Source organism: Kogia breviceps, chromosome 5, assembly GCF_026419965.1.
Source record: "Kogia breviceps isolate mKogBre1 chromosome 5, mKogBre1 haplotype 1, whole genome shotgun sequence".
NCBI lineage: Eukaryota > Metazoa > Chordata > Mammalia > Artiodactyla > Physeteridae > Kogia > Kogia breviceps.
Window position 1 is genome coordinate 15,386,424 of NC_081314.1, and position 16,573 is coordinate 15,402,996.

At 44.8% G+C, this 16,573-nt stretch overlaps 1 pseudogene; it reads right to left on the minus strand.

Moving 5' to 3' along the window:
* Positions 1–209: 209 nt before the first annotated feature.
* LOC131757623 (proline-rich protein 23C-like) lies at positions 210–1,081 on the minus strand (annotated as a pseudogene).
* Positions 1,082–16,573: the final 15,492 nt, after the last annotated feature.

Consider the following 16,573-nt stretch of genomic DNA (forward strand, 5'->3'; position numbering starts at 1 on the left):
AAGCAAACTGGGAGGTGGAGGCGGGTAGAGCTGCTTAAGAGTGACCTCCCTAGAGAAAACCTAAGGAGCAGTCTGGCTGTCAGAAAGCACACTGTATTTCAAGAGGCTTTTCTTTGCCCGGGTGAGCTTCCTTTCAGGTGTTTTAGTCGGCCACTGATCAAAATTCTGCAGTGCAACCTGAATCCAATAAGCATCCGTTCCTGTGATTCTTAAGGTGTGTGCAATGCACACAGAGCCAATATCAGAAGACTCTCTCCTGGTCCCCGTTGAGTTGGCCAGGAATTGTGGGAGGCGGTTGATTCAGGGAACAGGCATTTCCGGGTCTTGCGTGGAGGACTATGAGGGCGTTGGGGATGCTGGTGAGGACCTGGACTTGGAGAGGGAGGGAGAGGTTGGAGTGGTGAGTCGGGGAAGGGCTCCGGAAGGTGCAAGTCCAGGTTGTCGTCGTGGTGAGGAGAGCGTCTCTCTGGACTAGTGTTGGGGGCCCGAGGGGACGGCTCTGAGACTAGGCCCAACAGGTCGAAGCCAGGCACACTTCCAGTGGAAGGGTGGAGCCCAGCAACGGAGCCGGCTGTGGCATCCATCCCAGGTGGCAGGAACTCAGCGTCCGTGTCCGCGTCCTCCTCTTTGGCCTCTTCTTGGCAGCGATCTCTGGGACAGCTAAGCAGAAAAATCCCTGCTCCAGGGCAAGGTACTCCCCGGGAGTGACCAGGAAAGCTCCCCGTTCCAGGCCCTGTCCCAAGGGCTGTTCGATAAGGCCCCACCAGGGCCTTAGGGACCAGCATGAGGATGTGATCTCCGAGAGACACTTGCCTCACGGACGTTGGCTCCGGCTCCAGCACCACATCGACGTCGTCCAGGGGCACGTGCAGGGCACAGCCGGCGGGCAGGCCCACCACGAAGATGAGCGTGTCCGCGGTCGGGGGCCAGGTCAGGCTGTCCAGTTTAGGCGCCGCCTTGTACTTGGACTCGGGCCCTGCGGGCTCCTCCGTTCGCGGCGCTTGGCAGGGCCGGGTTCTCCGGCCTGCGGTCCCCACTGGTCCACAGGGGAGGCGCTGGGGCTGCGGGGCCGGCTGCCCATCATCTCAATGGCGGCGCGGGCGGTCCCTGGGCCAGGCAAAGAGCGAGATGGAGTCCGTCCTGCAGGCAGTGACTCCTGGTTGACAGGTAAGGCGGGCCAGGTCTCCGTGGTGCAGGACTAGGCAAAGCGGTTGGAAACTTCGGAGCTCAGGGGGCGCCTCTCGGTCCTGGCTTCTAGGGGAGCTGCTGGGCTCAGCTTTGCGTGTGTGAATCTTCAGGTCCTCACGTGGACTGGTTTGCGCAGTAGCGGACCAAGGATGTTGTGAGTGACGCTGGCGGAACCTGAGTCGCAAAGCAGCCTCACGCTAAGCCCCGCCCCTTCCTTGGCTCCGCCCCTAGAAGCGGAGGCCTCTGTGTTGCCCAATAGCCCTGGCAGTGGTGGGAAGTTTACTCAAGAGAAATACTTTTATAGGCCTCAGGGGGGCAGAGCAATCGTGCTGCTCTAGGACTAGGCTTCCTGGGTCGAATTCTTGGCTTTCCTCGTGTTGACGTCAGATGTAGAAATCCTTAACCAGAAAACCGATTAAATTTCAAGTCCCACCAGTGGATCATTGCACCAGGACAGTGAGATGCAGTTCCCTCGTCCCCTGAGACCTCGCCCTGGAGGTGACCTTTTATCTTCTTTTAGTCCAAAAGTGGAGTGTGTTGGGGATGCTATCCCGAAGCTTCTGTTTACCTGAGTTGTTAACGACTGTCAGATCCTCCCAGCGGTGTCAAAAGGGAAAGAGATGTTAGGATTGAGGGTCTTAATTGCAGTCACTGCAGGATCAACTTATATATCTATCAGTTTAGCATGATGGTCATTGTTATACTTCCATTACCTAAACCAACAGTTCACATTCTCTAAGTTGACCTACACTACACTTGAGAGGTGTATCTGTTGTAGTCCAATTGACAAACGATGAAAAAGTCATGCCAAAGGAAGAAGCAATTGGCTAGAGCCCAGAACTAGCAGATCTGGGTCTGACGCATCAGGCTCCCCTCAAGATGATGCAGGCAGCAGCGCCTTTGATCTTGGTGTCACTTTAAAGGTGAGTCTACCAGCAGATGGTATTGGTAAAGGGAAGGTGTGTCTCAACAGCTTATCCAGAGTTAATAGGAGAAAACACTCTATAATTACTTTGGAATGGGTAATACTTTCATCTAGTTTCAGAGTAATGTGAAACATTTCCTCCTCTGTCTTTCAACCATGTGATTGCTCACTTTGTCTATTTTTATAAAATAGCATGTGTGTTCTCATTTTTAGGGCCACATAGCATTCCTTTGTACAGAATTCTGTTAAAATCAGGTTTCCCTTGATGGGCATTCAAGCTAGTGATCTGTGAATTGGCAGACATGGGCCTTCTCTGGCCAATTAGTATAAAATGCAGATTCTTTGCCACATCCCAGAACCAATGATCAGAATTCCAGGAGCCACGGGCATAAAAATTCCTTGTATGCAACTACACAAAGATTCTGTTTGGGGAGAAAGTTTAAGATCACTGAACTTGTTTTCATTCAGCATTTTAGAGGTTCAGGAACAGAGAGGTTTATGGTTGAGGTCATGTCCGTGCTTGTTGGTGACAATGTCATGAAGAGAACTCAAACTTCCTGGGCCTGCATTCAGGGGTTTCCCCTACACTACTGCCTGTATTCACTCATGGCTGCATGTCCCATGTTTTTGGCTGCTGGCCAAGAAATTCCCCTGCTTAGGTCAAGACTCTGGCTGCGGGGAACATTCAGGGGCCATACATTGGCTTGGCAGGCCCTGCCAGGAACCTGAGTTCTCGTGGGGTGAATGTGATATCGCTGGCACCTATCTCCATGTCCCCAGGTGATGGGAGCAGCTGCTGTGCTCCTATTGTTTGGACAGAGGGTGGGGTGGGGAGGTGGGGGGAGATGTTAGGGAGCTTTCAGGAAACAACTAATTTGGTCCTGGAGAATTCTGTGGGCAACACTTGAACGTACCATGGTCAGGGAATGATGGGGGCTCCATTCAGGAGAGTGAGTGTGAACATGCTGTGTTTTAAGGGACAGATGGAGGAGCCAAAACCTGGCCAGGACACCAGGTGTAACTCAGGGCTCGGCATAATCAGTATTGGGGCCCTGAATGTGGTGGCTACTGTCCCTGCCTTGTACCACCACCTCTTGTCCACTGCTCTGACCTCAATAGTCTCCCGTCTGGGCTCATCATTGTCCTGGGCCCTGTGAATCCTCACTGTGTGCTCCCCTCCCAAGGGAATGTGGTCCTGTCCTGAGACAAAGGCAGTTACTGGGGGCCTGACATAGACACTCCCCATTTCCTCTTTGGGTCAGCCACTTTATAACTGGGTGATCACAGGAAGTCCTTTCACCTTCTCTAAACTTAGTTTCCTACGTGTGAAGTGGGGAGAATGCCATCTACTGTGCAGGGGGGGTGTGAGATAATGTATGTAAAATGTTCTTGGAACACGGTAAACAGTAGCTGTTTACTGCTTATTGTGTTTATAATCTGCCTTTCCAACTTCACAGTGTAAAGCCCTGTTCTCAGAATCTTGAACAGTGCCTGGCATGTAACCAACGTCCAATGAATGGTAACCAATATCATCATCATCATCATCCTAAAAAGGGGTCTGATCTATTAGAAAGTACTGGTCCAGGTGTTTTCATGGCATAACCGCTATGTAATTCAGAAATGGCTTGCTGTGCACCAAATCAGATACCTTTCCTTCTGCCTTATTTTTCTTTACTCTAGATGCCCAAATAACATCAGGGTGGTTTATCAGGCCCACTCATTGGGCTTTCTTGGTGTCAGTCAATACTGACTATGCAAGCAGTATGAATTGCTTGAACCACTGTGGGACACAATTAGCAAATAAATCCTGATCCTGAGTAGCATACAAGGTGGCTCTCTACAGTCCCACTGGTAGAGGAAAAGTGAGAGAATTGGGGCACAGGAAGCCAGGCACATGATGGATATCACCGAGTGAGACTCAGGACTTCTTGCAACATTGGTCATCTGGGCACAGTGAATGCTTTGTACCACCATTTGAGACTCTAAGGCACAGGTCCAGGGCACCAGCCTGACAGTACTCTTGACATTGGCTCTAATGAGGGCCATTCTGTTATTCCCCAAGAATGCATAACTAGCTTTTTCAAATTCCTATTTATTTTTATTCACTTTAGGAATAATACCTAGATGCATATTTTAGAAAATCTAAACAGCATAGTTAAAGCTGTAGCTTCCTTCAACTCCCCACAAACTACTAATCCACTATTGATGTGAGAAGATGCTTTTCTATGTATCAATATTTACAAACTTAACACAGGGAATTAGTTTTCTTCCTGGAATGGCAAAGTATGGTGGGTCTTCTTCTGCAATATGTTAGAGCTTATTGCGATTTGGTATTGTCATCAGCAAAGCACATTGTGTCTTCTACCTTTTATTGGAGAGACTTTTTCCAACACACAATACAGGCTTTTATATGAAAATGTTGTATAAGAAAGGGCAGCTTCAAACATTTCTTGTACAGCAAACCTGTTGTATTTGCCTGAAGCAGAATAACGGTAGTGCCCCTCTTGCAGTTTCTATTAATAAGAGTACTGGCATTATTGATACTATGTATAAAATAGATAACTAATGAGAACATTCTGTATAGCAAAGGGAACTCTAGTCATTGCTCTGTGGTGACTTAATGGGAAGAAGATCCAAATATGAAGGGATATGTGTATATGTATATCTGAATCACTTTGCTGTACAGGAGAAACTCACACAACATTGTAAAGCAAATATACTCTGATAAAAATTAATTTTGAAAATGGGAAAAAAAGAGTATTGGAAGTCCTAGCCACAGAAATGGGGTAAAACCATGAAATAAAGGAATACATATTTGATATGAAGAAGGAGAACTGTCACTATTTTCAGATGACATAATACTTTGGAAACAGAAAAACATTAAATTCACCATGCTGAAAATATCAGCACTAAAAAAAGACTTCCTCAGACTCACAGCATACAAGAAGAATACACAAAAACATACTGCTTTTCCATAAAAATGAAGGAACTCCCTGAAAGAAAAAGAAAAAACATGAGAAGAAGAATGCCTTCTCAAATTGCACCTAAAATAATTCAACACCTCGGGATACACTTAACCAATGAGGTGAAAGACCTATATTCTGAAAACTAAAAACACTGACAAACCCAATAGAAGATGATACATAGAAAAGTAAACAGCCCGAGCTCTGGGACTGCAAGGATTAAGATTGCTCAAATGGCCATACTACCTGAAGCAATCTACAGACTGAAAGCAATAACTAGCGAAATACCCATGATGTCTCTCTTAGAACTAGTACAAATATTCCTACAATTTGTAGGGAGGCACACAAGACCCAGCATAGACCCAGCATGGCGAAAGCAAAGAAGACGGTTGGAGCTACCAAGCTCCGAGGCTTCAGACCAAATTACAAAGCTACAGAAATCAAAACAGCCTTGTATGGCACAGAAACAGACAAAGAGCTCAATGGTAAAGGACAGAAAGCCCAGAAATGGGCCCAGAAGTAAACCCAGGCAGCTACGGTCAATGAGTCGATGACATAGGAGGCTCGAGTACACAACTGACAACAGACAGTCTCTTCCACAGGTGGTGCAGGCAAAACTGGACACTTACATGGAAAACAATGAGACTAGAACATTTCTACATACCTTCCACAAACCAGAACTCAAAGTGGGTGAAAGACCTAAAGGTGAGACCTGAATCCCTAAAACTCCTCGATGAGACACTGGCAGAACACTCTTGGACATAAATCATAGCACTCTCTTTGGCAAGGGATCTGTCTCCTCAGGCAAAAGTCATCTAAGCAAACCTAAACACACGGGACCTAGCTGAACTTCAAAGCTTTCGCACAGCAAAGGAGACCATCGACAAAACGAAAAGGCAACCTAAAAATGGGACACAATATCTGCATGTGAAACGACCGACAAGGGGTGAATCCAAGCATATAAACAGTTCATACAGCTCCAAAGGAGAAAAACCAACCAACCAACCAACCAACAACCCAATCAAACCATAGGAAGAACATCGGAATACACTTCTTTTTCCAAAGATGACAGGCAGATGGCTATCAGGCACCTGAAAAGATGCTCCACATCGCTAATCGTTAGAGAAATGCCAATCCAGACAGCCATGACATATCACCTCACACCTGTCACAGTGGCTAGCATCCAACAGGCTCCAAATAAGAAATCTTCGCAAGGAGGTGGAGAATAGGGAAGCCCCCCGTACACTGTTGGTGTGAATGGCGATTGGGGCTGCCACCATGCAAACAGCATAAAGTTTCCTCAAAACATACAAACAGAAACACCACGTCATCCAGCTTTTCCACTCCTAAACATATATATCCTGAAAACACTCACGGGAATAGATACACGTACCCGTATGTTATAGCATCATCATTACAATAGTCAAAGCATGGAAGCAACCCTAGCGCCCATTCACAGACTGATAGGTAAAAAGAATTGGGATACAAACACACACACACACACACACACACACACACACACACACACACACACACACTCAATGGAATAATACTCAGCCCTAACTAAAACTCAAACTCTGCCATTTGCAGCAATGTAGATGGACCTAGGCAATATTATGCTTTGTGGTAGTAGTGAGATAGCAAAGACAAACAATGAATGTTATCAGTTACATGGGGAATGTAAAAAATAATGCAAACTAATACATATGCAACACTGAAACAGACCTACAGCCCTAAAAATAAACTTGTGGTTACCAAATGCGACAAGAGGAGAGACAGGACAAATTAGGTATGAGATTAACAGATAAAAACTATTATACATTAAAAGTAACCGAAAAGCATTTACTGTATAGCACAGAGAATTATACCTACTATCTTGTAATAACCCATAATCTAATATAGTGGAAAAAGAATTCACTATGTTGTTCTCCTGAAACTCACTCAATATTGGAAATCAACTATGCTTCAATTAAAATGTTTTTGAAAAAACAAGGAACCAAGGGTCAAGATGGCAGATTAGTAGGAGGACGTGGAGTTCATCTCTCCCCAAAAATGCATCAAGAATACATGTACAGGGACTTCTCTGGAAGTCCAGTGGTTAAGACTCCGTGCTTCCACTGCAGGGGCCACAGTTGTATCCTTGGTCAGTAAACTAAGATCCTGCATGCAGTGCAGCCAAAACAAACAAAAAACACAAAAGAATACATGTACAAATGGAACAGTTCTCACAGAGCACAAGTTGAACACTAGCAGAGGACCCTGGATGCCTAAAAGGACAAGAAAAAGCCCTGTAATACCAGTTAGGATGAAAGAAAGAAGAAGGTGAAAGGAAGAGGAGAGGAAGCAGGATGGGAGCTGCACCCCTGGCATGGGAGCTGAAGGAGAGGAGAGGTTCCTACAGTCAGTGAAGCCCCCTCCCCAGCGGGGAGATCAGTTGGGACAGAAGGGGTGCTTCGGGGGCTGTCGGAGGACAGCAGAGCAACCGATCTGTCTCAGGCAAGACAGAATGAGACCATTCTGTCTTGACATCTGTCAAGACAGATGGTCCATGCCAGAGCCCTTTGTGCCCCCTCCTGAGATGTGTGTCCAATGCTGCAGACAGAGCTGGGTGCTGGAACATGGAGTTTGGAAAGCAAACCTGGGGAGAGGACTTCTGTTGGAAGGGAGGAGACAGCCTGAGGAAAGGAGAGTGAGGAAACCCACAACCTGGAATACTGAGGAGGAAACCCCGACTGTCATGGAAGTGAAGTGCCATTGTTGAGTGCCACGCAAGGGGAGGGGCCGCCATTGCAGCCTTCTCCCTATGCTCCAGCCTCTGCCTTCCTTGGCACTAAGAAGAGCCCCTGCTGGGGTCAGCTCTCTCACACCCACAGCCACGAGCTAACCCTCATGCTCTGTCCCCACCAGGGCTGCTATGACCCCAGCCACCACGACCTCCGCACCCCCTCCTTTCCAGTGCAGACTTGTGAGCTCCAGGGCAGCCTCTGTGGGTGGCCCACACACAGAGGTGAGGCTGAAACCACAGCTGAGCCCCAGGGACCATGCAGCTAAGGATGTAAAGGTGAATTCTCTCCTTGCAGCTGCGCAAACTGGGAATTGACACCCCCGTGACCGGCTTTGTAAACTCAGCACCTAGAAAACAACTGAATGGACAACAAGGGCTCCCGCAGCCAAGACGGGTCTAGCTTTAGCAGCTGTAGACCTTGTGGGCACATCCACGTGGGGTTGGGCCAGGCCAGCGTCTGAGCTGCCCCTGTAGTGCCCACAGCAGGTCCAGATCCATGATTACTACAACCCTGGGTCCTGACTTCAGTGGATCTACCCTGGTGGTATGGTGAAAACAATGTCTGAGATACCAGGGCCAATTGCTGGCATACCCACAGTTAAGGTGGGGCCGAGAGCAGTGCTAACAGCAGTGTAATCTGAGAGCTCGCACAATGCATGAATGGTGACACTACAGAGCTCACCCACTGGTGAACAGCTCCAGAGGAGGAATACTCAGTGGCTTCTCTCACGGTGGGCATGCTCCACTCCCACCTACCTCATACCACAGATCAGAAACACAGCTAAGAAACAGATCTGCGGGCCTCTACTCCTACAACTAGTGAGCAGACCGCACCTCTGACATGGCAGTGACAAACACAGAGCAAAGGGGAGGCCCTGCTCAATATCCAGTTCAGGCTCTGGTCACCAGGACATTAGTCACACCTCCTATAAAGGGAATAATGGCCAGCATACACTGAGGAAACAGGTGGCAGACATCTATACTAAAAACAACCACACACCAAAAAACTTTAAAACCACACAGCCTATACAGGTATGTTCTCACATAAAATAGCCCTCCAAGACAGTCTGAGGGTCTGGCATTGGACGGAAGAACCCCAGAGCACTTAGCCCTGAAGGCCAGCAGGGTGTGAGTGCAGGAACTCCACAGGGCTGAGGGAAACAGAGATTCCACTCTTGGAGGGTGCACACAAGGTCTCACGTGCACTGGGACCCAGCACAAAGGAGTACCTCCATAGGAACCTGGGCTACACCTATCTACAGCTCTTGGAGGGTCTCCTGGGGAGGCAAAGTTCCACTAAAGCTCACTGTGGGGTCAAGGACACTGGTAGCGGAAGCCCCAGGGAATATTGATCGGAATGAGCTCTCCCAGAAGTCCATATTTCAGTACCTAGACCAGGCCCCACCCAACAACCTGTAGGTTCCAGTGCTGCAAAGCCTCAGATCAAACAACCAAGACAGGAACACAGCCCCACCCATCAGAGGAACAAGAAATCAAAAGCTTTACAGACAAGCAAAAGCTAAAAGAATTCAGCACCACCAAACGAGTTTTACAACAAATGCTAAAGGAACTTCTCCAGGCATGAAAGAGACCAGCAACTTAAAACAACTTTGTACATGTATTGACTACTATAACAAAACCTCATGGGAACAGAAAACCAAAAAACTACAGTAGATACACACACAAAAAAGAAAAAGTGGACTTCCTTGTGGCACAGTGGTTAAGAATCCGCCTCCCAATTCAGGGACACGGGTTCGAGCCCTGGTCCGGGAAGAACACACATGCCGTGGAGCAACTAAACCCATGCACTACAACTACTGAGCCTGCACTCTAGACTCCATGGGCCACAACTACTGAGCCTGCGTGCCACAACTACTGAAGCCCACGTGCCTAGAGCCTGTGTTCCCCAACAAGAGAAGCCACCACAATGAGAAGCTGTTGCACCGCAATGAAGAGTAGCCTGTGCTCACCACAACTAGAGAAAGCCCATGCTCAGCAACAAACACACAACACAGCAAAAAATAAATAAATAAATTTATTTTTAAAAAAAGAAAAAAGCAGCCCAAACACAACACTAAAGATGGTCATCCAACCACAGGAGAGGAGAAAAAAAGAGGAAGGGAAGAAAAAAGACCTCCAAAAACAAAGAACAATTAAGAAAATGGCAATAGGAACAAACATAGTGGTAATTTCCTTAAATGTAACTGGATTAAGTGCTCCAACCAAAAGATACAGACTAGCTGAATGGATACAAAAACAAGACCTGTATATATGCTGCCTACAAGAAGACCCAATTCATACCTAGGGATGCATATAGACTGAAAGTGATGGGATGGAAAAAGGTATTCCAGGTAAATGGAAATCAAAAGAAAGCTGGGGGCTTCCCTGGTGGCGCAGTGGTTGAGAATCCGCCTGCCAATGCAGGAGACACGGGTTCGTGCCCCGGTCCGGGAAGATCCCACATGCCGCAGAGCAGCTGGGCCCGTGAGCCATGGCCACTGAGCCTGTGCGTCTGGAGCCTGTGCTCTGCAACGGGAGAGGCCACACAGTGAGAGGCCCGCGTACCACAAAAAAAAAAAAAAAGAAAAAAAAAGAAAGCTGGAGTAGCAATACTCATATCAGACAAAATAGACTTTAAACACTGTTACAAGAGAGAAGAAAGGACAATACATAATGATCAAGGAATCAATCCAAGCAGAAGATATAACAATTGTAAATATATATGGACCCAACATAGGAGCACCTCAATATAAAAGGCAAATGCTACCAGCCATAAAAGGGAAAATTGATGGTAACACAATAATAGTGGAAGATTTTAACACCCCCACTTACCCCAATGGACAGATCATCAAGACAGAAAATTAATAAGGAAACATAAGCCATAAATGACACATCAGAACAGATAGACTTAATTGATATCTATAGGACATTCTATCCAAAAGCAGCAGAATACACTTTCTTCACCAGTATACATGGGACATTCTCCAGGATAGATGACATCCTGGACATAAATCAAGCCTCAGTAAATTTAAGAAAATTGAAATCATATCAAGTATCTTTTCTGACCATAATGCTATGAGATTAGATATCAATTACAGGAGAAAAGACTGGAAAAAACAAAACACAGGGAATTCCGTGGTGGTGCAGTGGTTAAGAATCTGCCTGCCAATGCAGGGGACATGGGTTTGAGCCCTGGTCTGGGAAGATCACACATGCTGCAGAGCAACTAAGCCTGTGTGCCACAACTACTGAAGCCTGTGCTGAAGGCACAGGCTCTAGAGCCACAACTACTGAAGCCCGTGTGCCTAGAGCCCATACTTCACAAGAGAAGCCACTGCAATGGCAACCTAAATGCTCATCGACATACAAATGGATAAAGAAGATGTGGTACATATATACAATGGAATATTACTCAGCCAGAAAAAGGAACAAAATTGGGTCATTTGTAGAGACGTGGATGGATCTAGACACTGTCATACAGAGTGAAGTAAGTCAGAAAGAGAAAAACAAATATCATATATTAACACATATATGTGGAACCTAGAAAATGATACAGATGAACCAGTTTGCCGAGCAGAAATTGAGACACAGAAGTAGAGAAAAAACATATGGACACCAAGTGGGGAAAGCGGCGGGGGGTGGGGGTTGTGGTATGATGAACTGGGAGATAGGGATTAACATGTATTCATTGATGTGTATAAAATGGATAACTAATAAGAATAAAAAATATTTGATAATGGAATGGACTTGGAATTTTTTTTTATCACCTAAGACAGTTCCTTGAACTTTGTAGGTGTCTAAAATAATATTCAATAATTCTTTGACAACTGCTGATCTTAATGAACTAAATAAGACTTTTGACTTAGCTTTCTTAATAAGTTATAACATAGAGAAAAGTTCATAAGTCATAAGTTTAACTATAAACATATGACTTATGTGAGTTATCTGAACTCCCACTAGTACAACCACTACTCAGATCAAGAAACAGAACTTTCCCAGAACCTCAGAAGCCTTCCTTATACCATTTCCTGGTCATGACTCCTGCTTTCTGCCCCCAAAGTAACAATTATCTTCACCATAAATTTGTTTTGCCCAGTTTTGAAATTTTTTAAAAGAAAACATACAATGTCTATCATTTTATGTCTGCCTTGTTTTGCTGAATATTGCTCATGAGTTTTATTTCTGTTGTTGCTTGTAGCAATGCTCACTTATTTTTGTTGTCTTCTATATTTTATTATATAAATGCAAAATATATTCTAATGTTAAAAAATAAAAATAATAAAATAATAAAGAATAATAATAATAAATTTTCTTTAAAAAAGAGAAGCCCACACACTGCAACCAAGAGTAGCTCCCAATCGCCGCAACTAGAGAAAGCCCGCATGCAGCAACAAAGACCCAACATAGCCAAAAATAAATAAATAAATAAATTTTAAAAACAAAATATAACACATGGAGGCTAAACAATGTGTTACTAAGCAACCAATGGATCACTGAAGAAATCAGAGAGGAAACACAAAAATTCCTATAGACAAATGACAATGAAAACATGACAAACCAAAATCTATGGGTCACAGTAAAAGCAGTTCTAAGAGGGAAGTTTATAGCAATACAGTCTTACCTCAGGAAACAAGAAAATCTCGAATAAAAAACCTAACCTTACACCTAAAGCAACTAGAGGAAGAAAAACAAAGAAAACCTAAAGTTAGTTGAAGGAAGAAATCATAAAGATCAGATCAGAAATAAATGAAAAAGAAATGAAGAAAATGATAGAAAAGATCAATAAAACTAAAAGCTGGTTCTTTGAGAAGATAAACAAAAATTGATAAATCATTAGCCAGATTCATGAAGAAAAAAAGGGAGAAGACTCAAATCAACAGAATTAGAAAAGAAAAAGCAGAAGTAACAACTGACACTGCAGAAATACAAAGGATCATGAGAGATTACTACAATCAACTATATGTCAATAAAATGGACAACCTGGAAGAAATGGACAAATTCTTAGCAAAGTATAACCTTCCAAGACTGAACCAGGAAGAAATAGAAAATACAAAAAGACCAATCACAAGCACTGAAACTGATTAAAAATCTTCCAACAAACAAAAGCCCAGGACCAGATGGTTTCACAGGTGAATTCTATCAAACATTTAGAGAAGAGCTAACACATATCCTTCTCAAACTCTTCTAAAATACAGCAGAGGGAGGAACACTCCCAAACTCATTCTATGAGGCCATCATCACCCTGATCCCAAAACCAGACAAAGATGTCACAAAGAAAGAAAACTACAGGCCAATATCACTGATGAACATAGATGCAAAAAACCTCAACAAAATTCTAGCAAACTGAATCCAACAGCACATTAAAAGGATCATACACCACGATCAAGTGGCACTTATCCCCGGAATGCAAGGATACTTCAACATACGCAAATCAATCAGTATGATAAACCATACTAACAAACTGAAGGATAAAAACTACATGATCATCTCAATAGATTCAGAAAAAGCTTTTGACAAAATTCAACACCCATTTGATAAAAACTCTCCAGAAAGTAGGCATAGAGGAAACATACCTCAACATAATAAAGGCCATGTATGACAAACCCACAGCCAACATCGTTCTCAACGATGAAAAACTGAAACCATTTCCACTAAGAACAGGAACAAGACAAGGTTTCCCAATCTCACCACTATCATTCAACATAGTTTTGGAAGTTCTAGCCACAGTGATCAGAGAATAAAAAGAAATAAAAGGAATCCAAATAGGAAAAAAAGAAGTAAAACTGTCACTGTTTGAAGTTGACATGATACTATACATAGAGAACCCTAAACATGCTACCAGAAAACTACTAGGGCTAATCAGTGAATTTGGCAAAGTAGCAGGATACAAAATTAATGCACAGAAATTTCCTGCATTCCTACACACTAATGATGAAAAATATGAAAGAGAAATTAAGGAAACAATCCCACTTACCATTGCAACAAAAAGAATAAAATATCTAGGAATAAATCTACCTAAGGAGACAAAAGACCTGTATGCAGAAAACTATAAGACACTGAAGAAATTAAAGATGATACAAACAGATGGAGAGATATACCATGTTCTTTGATTTGAAGAATCAACATTGTGAAAATGACTATACTACCCAAAGCAATCTACCGATTCAATGAAACCCCTATCAAAATACCAATCTCATTTTTCACAAAACTAGAACAAAAAATTGCACAATTTGTACGGAAACACAAAAGACCCAGAATAGCCAAAGCAGTCTTGAGAAAGAAAAACGGAGCTGGAGGAATCAGGCTCCCTGACTTCAGACTATACTACAAAGCTACGGTAATCAAGACAGTATGGTACTGGCACAAAAACAGAAATATAGATCAATGGAACAGGATAGAAAGCCCAGAGATAAACCCATGCACATATGGTCACCTTATCTTTGTTAAAGGAGACAAGAATATACAATGGAAAAAAGACAGCCCCTTCAATAAGTGTTGCTGGGAAAACAGGACAGCTACATGTAAAAGAATGAAATTAGAACACTCCCTAACACCACACACAAAAATAAACTCAAAATGGATTAAAGACCTAAATGTAAGGCCAGACACTATAAAACTCTTAGAGGAAAACACAGGCAGAACACCCTATGACATAAATCATAGCAAGATCCTTTTTGACCCGCCTCCTAGAGAAATGGAAATAAAAAGAAAAATAAACAAATGGGACTTAATGACACTTAAAAGCTTTTGCACAGCAAAAGAAAACATAAACAAGACAAAAAGACAGCCCTCAGAGAAAATATTTGCAAATGAAGCAACTGACAAAGGATTAATCTCTAAAATACACAAGCAGCTCAATATCAAAATAAACAACCCAATCCAAAAACAGGCAGAAGACCTTAATAGACATTTCTCCAAAGAAGATATACAGATTACCAACAAACACAGGAAAGGATCCTCAATGTCACTAATCATTAGAGAAATGCAAATCAAAACCACAATGAGATATCACCTCACACCTATCAGAATGGCTGTTATCAAAAAGACAATAAATAGAGTTTGGCCAAAATGGAAGAATAGAAATACCCTGAGTTCACCTCCTCTCTCAGGCACACCAATATTACAATTTACAGAACACCTGTGGATAAAAAAGATTAGAACCTACAGGAAAAAAATCTTCTGTGACTAAAGATATAAATAAGAAACAACAGTGAGATGAGTAGGAGAGGATGAGTATTGTATAGTCAAGACACATACCCCTGGGTGGATGACCCACAAAAAGGAGAATAATTACAATTGCAGAGGTTCCCCCCAAACAGTAAGGGGTCTGAACCCCACATCAGGCTACCAAGCCTGGGGATCTTGTGCCAGGAAGACAAGTCCCTAGAACATCTGGCTTTAAAGGCCAGCAAGGCTTAAATTCACTCGACACAGAGGGCTGTGGGAAAAAGACACTCCACTCTTAAAGGGTGTACACAAAACCCCACATGCTCAGGGACCTGGATCAGAAGCAGTCATTTGAAAGGAGTCTGGATCAGTCCTACCTGCTGATCTTGGACAGTCTCACAGAGAGGCAAGAGGCAATTGGTGCTCACCCTCAGGGACAGAGGCACTGGTGGCAGCCATTTTGGGGAGCTCATTCTACCATATAGAGTCTGATGCTGGCAAGCACCATTTTGGAATCCTACATCTAGCTTATTAGCCTCAGGACCCAGTCCTGCCCACACCCACCAGTCGCTAGGCAACAATACTGGCATGCCTCAGTCCAGACAACTCACTGGTCAGGGACATAGCCCCACCCACCAGGACACAGACTGCCTTAATAACCTCTGAACCCACAGTCGCCCCTGGACATGGCCCTGCACAGCAGAGGGCCCAGGACCAGGCCCCACACACCACTGCACAGGCACTAGATCTAAGACCCCCCAAGGTCCTACAACCAGAGACCTCGGGATGCAGCTCCACAAACAATGGGCAGAACCTTCTCCAGAATCCCCAGAATTGCCCACCAGTGAGCCTGCTCTAGCCTCAGGACAAGTCTCATCCACCAGTGAGCTGCAACCAGCCCCAGGAAACTGCAGCCCCATAGCCTGAAGACACAGCCCACCCACCAGTAAACCAGCACCAGCCCTGGGACTGGCGGGGCCCCAGCCCTGCCCACTAGTGAGCCAGCTTTAGCATTGGGACCAGCCTCACCCACCATCAAAAGGACACCAGCCCCAGGAAAACTGCAGCCATGCAGCCTACAGACCCACACCACCCACCAGCAGGCCAACATAATATTTGGGACACCCCAGGCCCTGCATCCAGTTGTGTCAGGAACCAGCTACACCACTAGTGGCTGGACACCAGCTCTGGGACCCCTGGACTCTTCAACCAAACCCGAGGATCCAGCTCTGTCCACCAATAAGCCAGAACTAGCCCCAGGACCAGGCTTCAGCCACCAGTGAGCAGGCACAAACCCCAGCATCTCTTGGACCCAAACTCTGCCCAACAGTCAGCCAGCATTAGCCTCAGGGCCCCCCCAGGATTCTGAAGCCTGCTGCCTCATGATGACCCAGCCCCAAGGCAGGGCCTGACAACCAACTAGGCCAGGGCAAGCCAAGCCTACCAATCTACCCTCAGTAACCAGCCCACCACAACAGAAAGGCCTAAGCATCCCACATATAGAACATATAAATCTAGTCACCAGAGGGGAGTGTGTTGTTACAT